This window comes from Panthera tigris, chromosome E2 (assembly GCF_018350195.1).
Source record: "Panthera tigris isolate Pti1 chromosome E2, P.tigris_Pti1_mat1.1, whole genome shotgun sequence".
Lineage (NCBI taxonomy): Eukaryota > Metazoa > Chordata > Mammalia > Carnivora > Felidae > Panthera > Panthera tigris.
The window spans coordinates 26,520,554-26,535,000 of NC_056674.1; the positions used below are offsets into that span (position 1 = coordinate 26,520,554).

Sequence of the window (14,447 nt, forward strand, 5' to 3'; positions counted from 1 at the left end):
CGGCTTCCCTCCCCGAACTCCTTTCTGGCCCTCTTGCTAATCATGCCATTTCTAAGGGGAAAATGGCAAGAGTTGAGGGGGCAAAGCACAGGGGTCCAGTCTGGGCCTTAATCTCTAAGACACATCATCTCCATCCCTGACTCTCCCACCTGGAGGGTAATTCCCCCTACGTCTGTTAAGTAAGAGCCACGCGCAAGCCTCCACATCCCTAGTGGCACCATTTGGAAATAACAGAGGGAATCAGGTCTCTTAAAACCATCTGTTTATGTGGCTCTAAATTAAGTCCCACTGTGTGATCTCTGTTTCTTTATACCGTGGTTGTTAACGAGAGGCCCCACTGGGCAGATAAAAATGTTTTTGAAGAGCCAGCAGAAAGGAGTTAGTCCTGATAAACAGGGAAGCCAGGAAGGGCTAGCGCTAAGCTGAGAGGAAGAAGTAAGGGATGGAGGAAGGTCAAGGCCAGGACTTTTTACACACAGGGAATTTCTGGAGGCTTGTGAACAGTGGATTGTGCCTCTTCCTCCTTCTCCCTTTATATTCTGAGTTTTCAAAGGGATGAAACTGGGGCCTTAACTTTGGGCAACTTTCATAGCCAAATGATCCTGACAGCCTATTTGTGCAGAACTTATCATTGGTAACTTTGTAAATACTTGGTTGGCTCACTGCTGTCTTGCTGCTTCTCCCTATCAGTCAGGGTCCATAAACTGCTCTAGATCTTTCAACAGAGGGAATTTAATACCAGGAATTGGTTACACAGAAAATGGAAGAAGAAAAAAAAAAGAGAGAGAAAATGGAAGACGTGAAAAGGTAAAGGAAAGCATTAGCAACAACAGGAAGCCTCTTCCTCCCCCCGCCCACTGAGGAGGGAAAGTTCAGAGTCAGTGCTAGTCCTGGCAGGCAGAAGCCGGACGGGAGCAGGGGCTGCCTGTGGGAGCTGGCCACATGCAGGGGAAGGCTTGCCTGCAGGAACTGGAGCCACGTAAGGGCTGTCCTCTTGAGAGGTGGAAACAGAGCAGAGACACAGCCACTGCTGAAAGTGCCCCCTAATGCAGAAGAGGAGGGGAGAAATGCCACTATTCTCCCCTCCTGCAAGCCTCAAGTCTTCCACTAACTTCTCCTGTTGGGCAAAATTATCTGGAAGCCAGTCAGCAAGGGAACCTGGGAGATGCAGTTTCCTGTAACATTGAGAACAATAGAAAGGCAGGGAGCGAATAATGAGTAGCCTCTCCAACAAACCAAGGTTACTAGATGACCCAGCTAGGAAACAGGGAAGCACTGAGTAGGAGCAAGGGAGCTAAGCAGGCAGAATGGGGGCTAGACCCCCATTTGAAGCCATACAGCAGTGTGTCCCAAAATGTGTGACAGACACCATGTGGGATACAGGAGCTGAGGAAGGTGGCAAGGGGACCAGGCAGGGCATCAAGCGACAGTTTATTAGGGACTGAGAAAGATTGTCTTTTTTTTTTTTCTTTTCTTTTTAATGTTTATTTTTTGAGAGAGACTATGCATGAGAAAGAGTGGGGAGTGGCAGAGAGTGGGGGAGGGGCAGAGAGAGGGGGACAGAGGATCTGAAGTGGGCTCTGCGCTGACAGCAGAGAGCCCCGTTTTGGGCTCAAACTCACAAACTGCGAGATTATGACCCGAGCTGAAGTCAGACGCTTAAGCGACTGAGCCACTCAGGTGCCCCAAGCTTGTCTCTTTTCAATTCACTTTCCAATCATCTGATTGCATTATGGAGAAGGTCTCTTTGTGGTGCCAATAGGTCTTTAACCTCTAAAGACCTCAGGTCTAAGCTTTTGGCTGGTATAATAGATGCTGTTGGCCTGCACAGACCTCTCTATCCAGTTGACACACTCACTTCTCAGCTGTTGTGAGTGTTGGCTAAGACTTCACAGCTACAGCCATCTCTTGGGCATGGCCTCACCTGGAAATAGGTAGGAGATTCTACTACCGCCCCCTGCCCCAGGACACTCTGCAGGCAATGACTGACTAACGCAGGAGACAAAAGGGTTCATATGTCAAGATGGTTCAAGTGCGAGGTACCATTCATGTTCCAGACCTCACCACAGGAGCAGGCTGAGGCTAGCCTTCAGCTGAACCCACACCTTTGCTTAGCTTCTGTTTCCCTCCCCCTTCATCAAGATTCCTCCCTCAATAAATCACTTGTGAAAAAAAGTCCTTATTTCTCACTTTAATTGTAGAGAATCTAACATTGCAGGCAACAGGATCTAGCTAGAATTTACTGACTTTGTATCCTATTTTTATCTGGTTGGTTTATGGTAGACTATAAAGGTTTTCCATTTATGGTAGTGATAGGAAGTTTCACTTTAAAATGCTGTTCGGGCTCCTGGGTGGCTCAGTTGGTTGATTGTCCGACTCTTGATTTTGGTTCAGGTCATGATCCTAATCTGTGAGATCAAGCCCCACTGGGCTCTGCACTGAGCATGGAGCCTACCTAAGGTCCTCTCTCTCTCCCTCTGCCCCTCACCCACACACATTCTCTCTCTCTCTATAAAAATTTTTTAAAATAATTTTCATTTGACAAATGTAATTTAAATTACATTTAAAGAAACATTCTTTCTTTCAAGAAAGATGCAAAATAAAAAAAATACAGGTTGTACCCAATGTTCATAGTGGCTTCATTCATAGCTCCGGACTAGAAGCCACTCAAATGTCCTCAGCTGGTGAAGAAATAAGCAAATTAAAATGAATCCATATTCAGCAATAAAAAAGAAAGACTATTGATACATAAAACATTATGGATGAACCTCAAAAGCATTAGGTTAAGAAACTGCCACAAAACTCTAGGTGCTGCATGATTCCTCTTATCAGAAACTTTGAAAAGGCAGAACGATGGGGACTGAAAGCAGGTCAGCAGTCGCCAGGGCCCAGGAGTGAGGGCATGGCAGGACCACAAGGGACAGGAGGGGACTTTGGGGTGATGAAACATTCTATACAACGTGATTGCAGTGGTGGTTACATACTGTGTGTATTTGTCAAATCTGATCTCTAGTTGTAAATGAATAAAACATGGGAATGAAAGGTATAGCATGGGGAACATAGTCAGTGGTATTGTAATAGCGTCATATGTGACAGATGGCAGCTAGGCTTGTGGTGAGCATAGTGTAACACGTAGACTTGTCCAATCCCATGTTGTACACCTTAAACTAATGTAACGTATGTCAGCTATACTCCAGTTAAAAAAAAAAAAAAAAAACACTTAAGAGAAACTCAAAGGCATAGTAAGGTTGGAGTTGCTCTTTTTAAAAAATATTCTGAGAGAGTGCGCATGTGCACGTGCACATGAGCAGGGGAGGGGCAGAGAGAGAGGGAGAGAAAGAATCCCAAACAGGCTCCGTACTGTCAGTGCAGAGCCTGATGTGGGGCTCGATCCCATGACCATGAGGTCATGACCTGAGCAGAAACCAAGAATCAGACGCTTCACTGACTGAGCCACCCAGGCACTCCAGGAGTTGCTATTTTTGACAGCAAATTGTATGAATCAGGAGTAAGCTAAATAGAGAAGAAAATAATATAAGTAAAATTAAATTGAAAAACAAACAGCTATATGCTTCAAAAGGGTGAATTCTAATATAAACTGTAAAGCTGTTTTTTTTTTTAAGTAGGCTTCATGGTCAGTGTGGAGCCCAGCATGGGGTTTGAACTCATGACCCTGAGATCAAGAGCTGAGCTGAGATCAAGAGTCAGACACTTAACCAACTGAGCCACCTACACCCCCCCTTAATAAAGCTGATTTTTAAGAAATAGTATAGACTGCACGTGGGCACAGGAGAAACTGACAACAGTGGAGGGGGGCAGAGAGGCGAGAGAATGACCATTTGTCAGGGGAGCATTCAGGTCTTCACTGAGTCACTCCTGGGAGGCTAACAAGCTGGGAAGTTCTGTTGGGTTGGGACAGAGTAGAGGAGGTGGGTGGGAGCCACTCAGACTTGGTTCCATGAGTATCCAAATGATGCTCCCTGACCTGTGGCCTCAGGCTTGATGCTGGTGCCAGATGCAGACAGCTGGGGGGGAGTGGTGAGCAGCAGCATTGTACCCCTCTTTCTCCTTCCCCTGAACAGGTGGAGTAGGAAGCAAGGACCCCTTTCTCTGCACATCCACACCTTTCCTGATGTTTTTGCATTGTGTTTTTCTTTAAAGCAAATATCCCTACCCACAGAGGAAGGAGGAGGAGGAAGGAAGAGTTTCCTGAGGAGGGTGGCAAAGGAATATCTCCCCCTGCTCAGCCTTCACATGAGGTGGAGAGCAAGAAGAGGGATTGATCATGAACATGAACTCTTGAGCAACCACTATGGAGAGCCGGATGGGTGACGGTTTACTGGGGCAGGGAGTGTCTGCTCTCAGCCTTGGTTTTTCAACTCCAACCTGCTTATGGATGGGCCTTTCTCTGTTTCCCCATTCTGTCTCTGACTCTCTTTGACGGAGGTTCAAGCTAAGCAGAGGCAGGATGGCTTTATTTAGCAGAGGAAGCTGCTTTGAGTCTCATAAATGTTGACTTTGTAGAAGTTGGCTTGTCCAAACATCATCCATCACCGTGAACCATATTTCATCAAATTAAATGACTACTTTTTGCAAAGAAGTACTTGTACTAATATTTACCTTGCATCTTGTAAAATCGTATGGAAATCGAATAATGATGTTGCAAAAAGTCAATCCCCAGAGAGAATATGGCTGAGATGGCTATGCTGTGCATTCTGGCCCAGTGGACCATCTCCTTCACCTTGGTCCCCCTCCTCTCCCTGTGACAGCCCCAGCCCCAGCAGGAGGCAACTGAAAGACTTCCTAGTCTACTTGGATGCTCACATAGAGAATTTTTTAGATTTAGACTTAGCCCCCTTTTCCTCTCCATGGGTTCAGTTTTGTTGCTTTTTTTTTTTTTTTTTTTTTTTTTTACCTTGCTAAGAAATTCCAAAAAAGTGAGTAAACAGTTGTGTAGTTATAGAAAATCTGTTACCTGGGCACCTGGGTGGCTGAGTTGGTTAAGCATCAGCCTGGGCTCAGGACATGATCTCACACTTCGTGAGTTCGAGCCCTGCATCAGGCTCTGTGCTGACAGCTTGGAGCTTGGATCCTGCTTCGGATTCTGCGTCTCCCTCCCTCTCTGTCCCTCCCCCTACCCCCCCCCCCCACTCGTGCTCTGTCTCTCTCACTCTCAAATAAACATAAATAAACATTAAAAAAAAAAAAAGAAAATCTGTTACCAGTAAACATTAATAGAAGATGCTGAGAAAAATTACTTTGGTCGTTTCCTAAGTGGTATGCCTATTGTTAATAATTTCATTAATTTATCTGTCAAATATTTAGAGAGTACATACACTCTATATGTACATAGTATATATACAGTGTATAACTATACACTATACTGTATACTGTGACAGATATACCTGTCTAGATATGTATCCATGTCTTCACTGTACAAATATTATTGAGCGCTTACCATGAGCCAAACACTGAAGCAGTCACCAGACAGGGAAGAATGGCAAATAGCTCCAGCCCCCTAAAATGTTATTTTACAGGAGGCAGTGGTGAAGCCTTCATCCACTCCGTTGTTCCTTCCTGTGTTAATTCACATCCACATTTATTCCTTTTTTATTTCATCATTTCATGGTGTTTTTTTCTTTGAGGTGTAATTGACATATAACATTTTAAGAATTTCAGGTATATAACATAATGATTCAATCATTGTATACATTGCAAAATGATCAATCACCCCAATAACTCAAGTTAACACCCATCACCATACGTAGCTACAAAGTTGTTTTTTCTTATCATGAGAATTTTTAACGTCTACTCCCTTAGTAACTCTTCAATATGCAATGCAGTATTATCAACTGTAGTTACCAGCTGTACATTATATCCCCACAACTTTTTTATTTTCTGATTGGCAGTTTGTACCTGTTGATGACCTTCACCCATTTTGCCCACACCCCAACCCTGCATGTGGCAACTACTAATCTGTTCTCTGTTACCTGTATGAGTTTTGTTTTGTTTTGTTTTGTTTATAGATTCTACATATAAGTGAGATCATACAGTATTTGTCCTTCTCTGTCTGGCTTATTTCACTTAACATAATGCTCTCAAGATAAATTGTGACAAATAGTAAGTTTTCATTCTTTTTTATGATTGAATAATACTTTGTTATATATAATTATATATTATATTATTTCATTATATACATATAAAATGAAGTATTATTCAGTCACTAAAAAATGAAAACTTACCATTTGTCACAACATGAATGGAATTATATATAGAATTTTATATTTTTAAATTTTTTAGTGTTTATTTTTGAGAGACAGAGACAGAGCATGAGTGGGGGGAGGGATAGAGAGCAAGGGAGACACAGAATCCAAAGCAGGTTCCAGGCTCTGAGCTGTCAGCACAGAGCCCGATGTGGGGCTCGAACCCATGAACCATGAGATCATGACCTGAGCTGAAGTCGGATGCTTAACCGACTGAGCCACCAAGGCGCCCCTATACTTTTCTTCATCTATTCATCTATCCATCGACACTTAGGTTGTTCCCATGTCTTGGCTATTATAAATAATTCTGCAGTGTGCATGGGGTGCAGATATCTTTTTGAGTAGTGTCTTGTTTTCTTTGGATAACTACCCAGAAATGGAATTGCTGGATGGTATGGTTTTTCTATTTTTAATTTTTTGAGGAATCTCCATAGTGGCTTCAGCAATTTACATTCCCACCAGCGGTGCACAAGGGTTCCCTTTTCTCTACATCCTTGCCAACACTTCTTTCTTGTCTTTTCGATAATAGCCATTTTAACAGATGCAAAGGGATACCTCACCATGGTCTTGATTTGCATTGCCCTGATGATTAGTAATGTTGAGGATCTTTTCATGTACTTGTTGGCCATCTGGATGTCTTCTTTGGAAAAATGTCTATTGAAATCTTCTTCCCATTTTTAATTGATTGCTTTTTGTTATTGAGTTATAGGAGTTCTCTATATATTTTGGATATTAACCCCTTATTGGATATATGATTTGAAAATATTTTCTTTCAATCAGTAGGCTGCCTTTTCATTTTGTTAATGGTTTCGTTTCCTGAATGTCCTCTACTGGGCACTAAAGTGCTAGTATGAGATATTTCCCTGCCCTTGAGGAGCTCACAGTCTGGACACACACCAGAATCCATTCCCAACTCTCTCACCATGAAGTTGCTCAACCATCTACCCACCAGAGGAAAGGGCACACATGGTGATGTGAAACAGTGGCCAAGAAGATGGAGCAATTGACCAGACAGTTGCTCAGTGACTGGCCTGGGCTCTGGTGCTGGGGACGTTGGAGGAGGTTAACTCTTCCCAGCGGCATCCTGTACTTCCCCTTTGTCCACCTTCATCCATTTGAAGTTAGTTGTCTAAAGGCAGCAATGCAACACTGTGTCTTTTTCAGAACAGGGTCTGATACACAATAAGTGCTCAACAGATATTTGTGGCCTGACCTCTTCTGCCAGCTTCACAGAGAGCAATGGATTCTTCCTGTAGGGCCTCTGGGACAGGGTTTTGGAGGAAGTCTCAGGGACCTTGTTGTGTTGGTATGAGGAGTGACTAGTATTCAGAAAAAAAGTGCCACACGTGTGATAAATGCTCAAAAGAAACATGAATGATGATGATTAGTCATGGGTGGCTAAGAAGCCGGGCTGTCTGATCAAGGCAGAGAGAGGTTGGAGGCACTGGACTCCAGAGGATGCGTCCAGCCTTGGAATGCCAAGGGATGCTTCTGCAATCCATGGACAAAGGTGTTTCTCTGTTTCTCCCTTGTCCAAGTACCCCATCCTGGCAGTCCACACTGCAGGATTATCCATGAGCCTGCCAAAGTGGGGACTCAGAAGCCCGTGGTGGGGACTCCAGCCCCCGAGTTGCCGAAGGCAGGCTGGGGGCAATTGCAAACACAGGTGGGGTAGAGCAGTAGGCACCCACCTGGGTGCTCCCTCTCCGTTGGTACAAACTTGGTTCTCCAGTTACTTCCCTTTGCCTCTGTTGGGGGAAGGGGTGGGGCTCTATTTATCCTTCAAGTGACATAAAGGAAGGGGCACCTTGTTTTACAGGATGAGGGGATTTGTTAGCTCTGCTGCTGTTTATAGTTGAGATGATGTCATGTGGCCTGACATCTTGAGCATTTCCCTTTCTCACTTCCTCCATGAGCATTGTCTTTAGTTTAAAATCTTGAATCCCTGATGTCAGTTTCCCCATCAGTTCCAAGAGCCAGAGGGAAGTAATAATTTTGTCACATGACTATTTAGGCCGAATTGCACTGAGGCCTGGCTGTGCCACAGACAGAGGGCTAAGCACTTCTCATTATTCACTCATCTAATCCTCACAGCAGTTCCTTGAGGCAGGTGCTGTTAGCACTCTCAGTGTACAGATGAGGAAACTGAGGCTCAGGGTATGCAAGGCACCTCTCCAAAGCTATCAGGTGTTAAGTGGTGAAAACAGAACCCAATCTCTTAACCACAAAATCTTTTTTTTATTTTTTGTATTTATTTATTTTTTTTTATATAGAGAGAACACGAGTGGAGGAGAAGGGGAGAGGGAGAGAGACAGAATCCTAAGCAAGTTCCATGCTGTCAGCTCGAACCCACCACCCCTGGATCATGAGCTGAGATGAAACCGAGAGTCAGATGCTCAACTGACTGAGCCACCCATGTGCCCCAACCACAAACTCTTACATCTCCAAGAAAGGCAACTTCTGTTTCTGGAATTTGGATTGAAAGAAAAGCCAGGAGGACAAAAAAGCTGTTACTTTGGAGGTGACAGCTTATTGGAGGATAAGAGGTTGGTTGGTGGTTGGAGGAAACATTTCTTAAGTGAAAAATGGCCCTGAAACATCCCTTCATTTTTAGCAATAACTATAAGCAAAACAGCCTTTCCCCATTAGTAATCTATTATCCAAGGCACAGAAACCAGATAGTGGCCAAGAAAACAACATCTCTGAGCCCTGGACTGAGAGAGCCAGAGGGACGAGTGAGGGACCGGCAAGTTTCCCAGTTCCCAGTTGCCCCAACACACTCACCGTGCACACACCTGTGGTCCATCTCCCGTGCCCCACGCCCATGGCAGAGCAGCGTGGGGGCAGCAAGGCCTCTGGCAGAGAACACCAATGGCTTTCCAGAGACCGTGCTGGGCGAGGACTGCTGCAGAGCCAGAGAGCTTGTGGCTGTTTTGCTTTGTTTTGCTTTAATAATTGGGGAGGGAACCAAATGAAGAAGCAAATATCTGGCACAGAACAATCCAAAGGATCCCAGGGCCTCAACAGAGAAGAATCCAGACCCACCCGTGGCTGCTGTTGCCATATTCAGGCAGCGAAGCCCAGACTTGCTGGATGCCTCCGGGAAAGGATGTGATGAAAGCGGAGGAATAAATATTCTTTTCCTGACTGTTGAGATCCAAAAGCCTGTGCCTTTGGACACACAGAAAGGAGAAGCTGACTAAAGGTGGAAGGGGCACAGGAAGAGTAAGACCAACACCCCTCCCCCAGGGGTGGGGGGGAGGGGAGAGAGCAGAGGGGAAGCCCTGAAGCCGCCATCGGTGGTCTGTAGAGGGACTCTTCCCAGGAAGGACTCTGGGGCCATGGCAAAGCACCAAGAAAACGCCAGGGCCCCAGGCAGCTTCCAAGAGTGAGGAGCAGTGAAATGATCACACCACAAAGAGAGACCCTACACTGAGAGCACTGAGGAGGGCTGGCCCCCAGACAGACGGGATTCTGGGTCCTCAATAATAAGTCCTGGGTAAACCCTCCAGAAATTAGGGGCAACCTATGAAAAAGGGTGAGTGCTCCCAGTTGGCCTGACATTTCTGCTACCTAGCATAATAGAGGCTCGGAACAAAATTAAATTTGTATATATATGTATGTATGTGTATATAAATTTGACTGGCTACATGGTGCGTAGAGGGCACGTTTCTCTCCAGACAGAGTGTGGGCACCATCATCCTCAGCAAAACTTGCTGTTTTGTCTCTGGGAAGTAGCCTGCATAACAGATCTCTTGTCGCTTTGGGGAATCCAGTGGCTCAGGCCCCCCCAACCCCTCTGCCGGTGGTCTGGGGAAGGCCTGTTTACGTCCCACACAAGGAGTTTCTGGAAGGAGATTCCTTGTTCCCCTGGAATGGTGTCTGTCCCACCGGCAGGTTGCCCCCTGACTCACCCTCCTGCCTATGTTCAATATGGAATTTCAAATCTTAGTAACTGTTTGGTGCTGAGGACATCAATTCAGAGACTGGAATCCATGGGTCTTAGCTTGCCCCTCAAGGCCTGCTGTTACCTGGCTTCCCATGACTGCTCTGGCTTCATGGCCTGACATGGCCCCTCTTGGACAAGACACTCTGATGGCAACATCTCAAACAGGTGGCTCTCCGGGGTAACCTCCGGGCATGTCTCCACTCCCAACCATCACCCCACCCCAACCATCCATCTATTCCCTGGCAAGCAGCCCCTGAATTTTCAAGACTAAGCTCAGACATCACCTCCTTTGTGAAGTTTCCCCAGGTGGAAGTAACCACGCCCTTGTGTGTGACCTCACTGTGCCACTGGCGATGGCTCTTGTGCCATTTTACTGAACCTGTCAGTTATCATGTCGTTTCCTTCTATTCCAAGACTTTTGGGTTTCAGAAGGAGAGAGAGACAGAGAGAGGGAGAGGGAGAGTAGGGGAGAGATCAAGTAAGTGGAGGAGTCATCGAAGGGGCCGCTAACTCTTTGGCCTTATAAAGGGTGTTTATGAAAATGTCCGACCTCCTTTACCATCACCATTATTTCATAAAACAAGGTAATGTTAATCCAACAATAGAACGTCATGACTTCAGATTTAACGATGGTGCTTTGAAGAAGACTCTTGACACCTTCTACATTGATATACACATGTTGCCCTTTATTTCTTATTGGTCCTTAGGCCACAAGGTGAGGACCAACTTTTTTTTTTTTAAGAATGCTGTTCTTTTTTGTTCGTTTTGTTTATTTATTTTTGAGATACAGAGAGAGTGCAAGCAAGGGAGGGGCAGAGACAGAGGGGGACAGAGGATCCAAAGTAGTCTCTAGGCTGTGAGCACAGAGCCTGATGTGGGGCTTGAACTCATAAACCGCGAGAGCATGATCTGAGCCCAAGTTGGATGTTTAACTGACTGAGCCACAAGATGCCCCAAGGACCAACTATTGAAACCTTTTGTCCTAGAGTGTGAGCCCTCACAGCCCTAGGCCCGTGAGCTCCCAGTTCCAGCTGCTGGGTTTTCCCTGGCAACCAGAACGTTATGGACTGCCCTTCAATGCTGCTTGAGGCACCTGCCTCCCATCATGCTCCAGTTCTGGTTGATGGATACAACCGACTGGAAGCCATCAACACTGAGAATATCATCAGGATACTCCCAGTCTTGTGAGTTCAGTTTAACAAGGGATTTTCTCAGCTGGTAAATCCCATTTGGATTGGGAGCCTCAGACAGAGAGCAGCTCCAGGACGGGGCCATTGGTTCTGACTCCAGCTGCCCCAGCCCATCTCGAAGGAAGGCTTTGGAATTCCTCCCACCAACCAGTAAAGCATCTGTGATGTTATTACCTGCACTGGCTCTCAGCTCTCATCCCCACACCTCTGTGCCTTCTCTGAGCTTCCTCCCACAATTTGATATAGTTCTCAAAGTACCCCCCCCCCGCCGCTTTAATAACAAATATATTGGAAAAATATTGTAAAAACCCTTTTTATTGATCTGAAACGTACACATACATAACTGACCCTATGTGCATTCCGTATATGAAAGAAAAGTCCTTGGGGCACCTGCATGGCTCAGTTGGTTAAGTGTCTGACTTTGGCTCAGGTCATGATCTCGTGGTCTATGAGTTCAAGCCCCATGTCAGGCTCTGTACTGACCGCTCAGAGCCTGAAGACTGCTTTGGATTCTGTGTCTCCCTTTCGCTCTGCCTCTCCCCTGCTCATGCTCTGTCTCTCTCCCAAAAGTAAATAAACATTAAAAAAAAAAAGAAAAATACTTTATAACTTCAAATAGTGGGCTTTTGAACATATAAATGCCCTGGCCCAACTGCACGAGCAAAATTAATGAACTAGATGCTTGCGCTTGTGCATGGAACCATCATAAATGCATTGTTTCGTGATGTGATGTTTTGGTAAGTCAAATACCACAAGCTGTGCTGCCCAAAGTGTTTGATTTTCTGAAATCTCTTGGCAAAGTAATGTACAAAACAATACACCTTTCCTTGATTTACAAAGGGGTTGCAATCCCAGAAAACACGGTATTGGTTAAAACTGCAAAAATACTCGGTGTTTATACATAAACATATAAAATGTTTATAAAAACCGATTATTAAGCAGAATCATTAACAACTATTTCATCTATAAGGCTGTTTGGAGGGGCCATTGAAAGTTTGGCCACAGGACAGAGGAGGGACTGTTCAACAATCATTGTAATAAATCAAAACCAAACCCCTCCCCCTAACAAAAGTTCTCTCACCTCGTTGAGAACCATTCATGTATAGTTTGCAGAAGAAACAGGGCACAGAGAGATAAAATGATTTACTAACTTGCTAGCAGCCCAGTCTGGACTGAGCATGCTACCTCCTGACCCACCTCGCACCCCCTGGCTCAGTGAACCTACTTCTACAGAGGGTTTCAGACTCTGGCCTTTGGCTCAGACTTCCCTGGAGAGCCCTTCAGAAATACTGCAGAGGATCAAGGAGGCTCCACACCATTTTAACCAGAGCGTTCTGCCTTTATTTTTGTTTTAAAATATTTTTGTTTAATTAATATTTTAGTATTAATAAATTTAATGTCAATAAATAATATTTTGTTTAATTAATTAAAAAATATTTTTTGTTTAATAATTGCTAACAAATTTTGGGGCACCTGGGTGGCTCAGTTGGTTAAGCGTCTGACTTTGGCTCAGGTCATGATCTCGTGGTTTGTGAGTTCAAGCCCTGTGTCGGGCTCTGTGGTGAGAGCTAGGAGCCTGGAGCCTGCTCCAGATTCTGTGTCTCCCTCTCTCTCTGTCCTTCCCCTACTTGCACTCTGTCTTGCTCTCTCTCAAAAATAAATAAAAACATTAAAAACTAATTTAAAAAATAACAATTGCTAGTAAATTTTTGTCTCTTTGCTGTGTGCCAGGCACTGCTCACAAAGACAGCCTGTGGGCAAGTGTTAAAGAGCTGAAGTCTGGGGGCTTGTCTAAAGCTGTACAGTGCAGGCTCTCTGATCTGAGTCTGAGCCCCTTCCACAGCACACAATGCCTCCCTTTCCCGTGGGCACACTGGGCTTCTGTGGGAGATTTCCTTGAAAACAGGATCTGACTGTGAAACAGCAGCCCCAGAGAAGCCTGGGTTCCCCACTGGAGAAGTCTGAACAATTGGTCTTCCAGTTTGAAGTAGCCCCCTCTCCAGAGTGGCAGTCCAGAATCCCCCTTTGTCTTCTTGATGATAAAAAGCACTCAGGCAATCAATCATTGCAGAAATTATAGAAAATACAGATAAGCAAAAAGAATACAATAAAAACCACCTACAATCTCCTCTTACTGAGATAGTTATTAACAGATTGTGAATAACTTCCCCTAGACCATATGTGAGATGACACCTTTATTCACAGATTTTATTTGTAATTTGAGGAATTATATTTAATAAAATGTATCACTTAAAATACTGTTTTGTCATTTTTGCAGATCATTGGATAACGTATACATTTATATATTTATAACAGAATGGGATCACCCTGGACATGATTTGGTAAAGCTTGTTTGGCCAAGTGGAGGATGGGTGTGTCTTCCTTCACAAGGAGCCATAAGTCCAGTTCTTTATTTTTTGATGACGGTGGCTGGCATTGAACCCTACCTTATAACTCACTGAGCCTCTCCAGCCATTGTCTCTTTTAATTCTAACAATCCCTTTGGAAGATCACTTGACGTTGTCTAATTATCCTCATTTTATTGAGAAGAAAACTCAGGTTCAAAGAAGTTATGTGATTTGCCAGGTAGGGAGGCACCAAGATCCCACAGCTTAGTGTCCAGATCTGATGTCCTCTCCGCCATCCTGGCCTCCTCTCCGAGGTTTGCCAGGCTTAGCCTGCATACTCCAAGTAAGTGATTTCTCAGCAAAGTCCCCGGCTTCTGGCTGCGACCTCTGGCTCTGGCAGAAGGCTGAGGCTGTGGGCAGAACCCAGGCAGCTGCCAGGAGCCAGGCATTGCACAGAGCTCTGGGGATCCCCTCTTGCCAGCACCTGTGATGCCCGCTGTCTCCTAGCAACTGTTGGTGGCATCAACACTAAAGGGGTGTAAGCTGGATTCCATTTCAGAGATTCTGAGGTCTTCAGAAGGGGTCTGCATTTACCTTGCCATTTGGGTGTCCCTGAGTCCAAGGTCAGCCTTGCAGGGCACAGGGAGGGTCTTGGCAACTCACAACCTCCCCACTGCCTCAGCCTTGGCGGGGGGGG

General features: G+C 45.1%; 1 protein-coding gene across 5 annotated transcripts in view; it reads right to left on the reverse strand.

The window, feature by feature from the left end:
- The window catches only part of SIAH1 (siah E3 ubiquitin protein ligase 1), an 83,377-nt gene extending 72,919 nt beyond the window's left edge, over positions 1-10,458 (reverse strand). For all 5 annotated transcript variants that reach the window (XR_006211818.1, XR_006211819.1, XM_042969180.1 and 2 more), the window contains exon 1: positions 10,295-10,458. The gene's annotated coding sequence lies outside the window, so the exon portion shown is untranslated. The remainder of the gene's footprint in view (positions 1-10,294) is intronic.
- Positions 10,459-14,447: the final 3,989 nt, after the last annotated feature.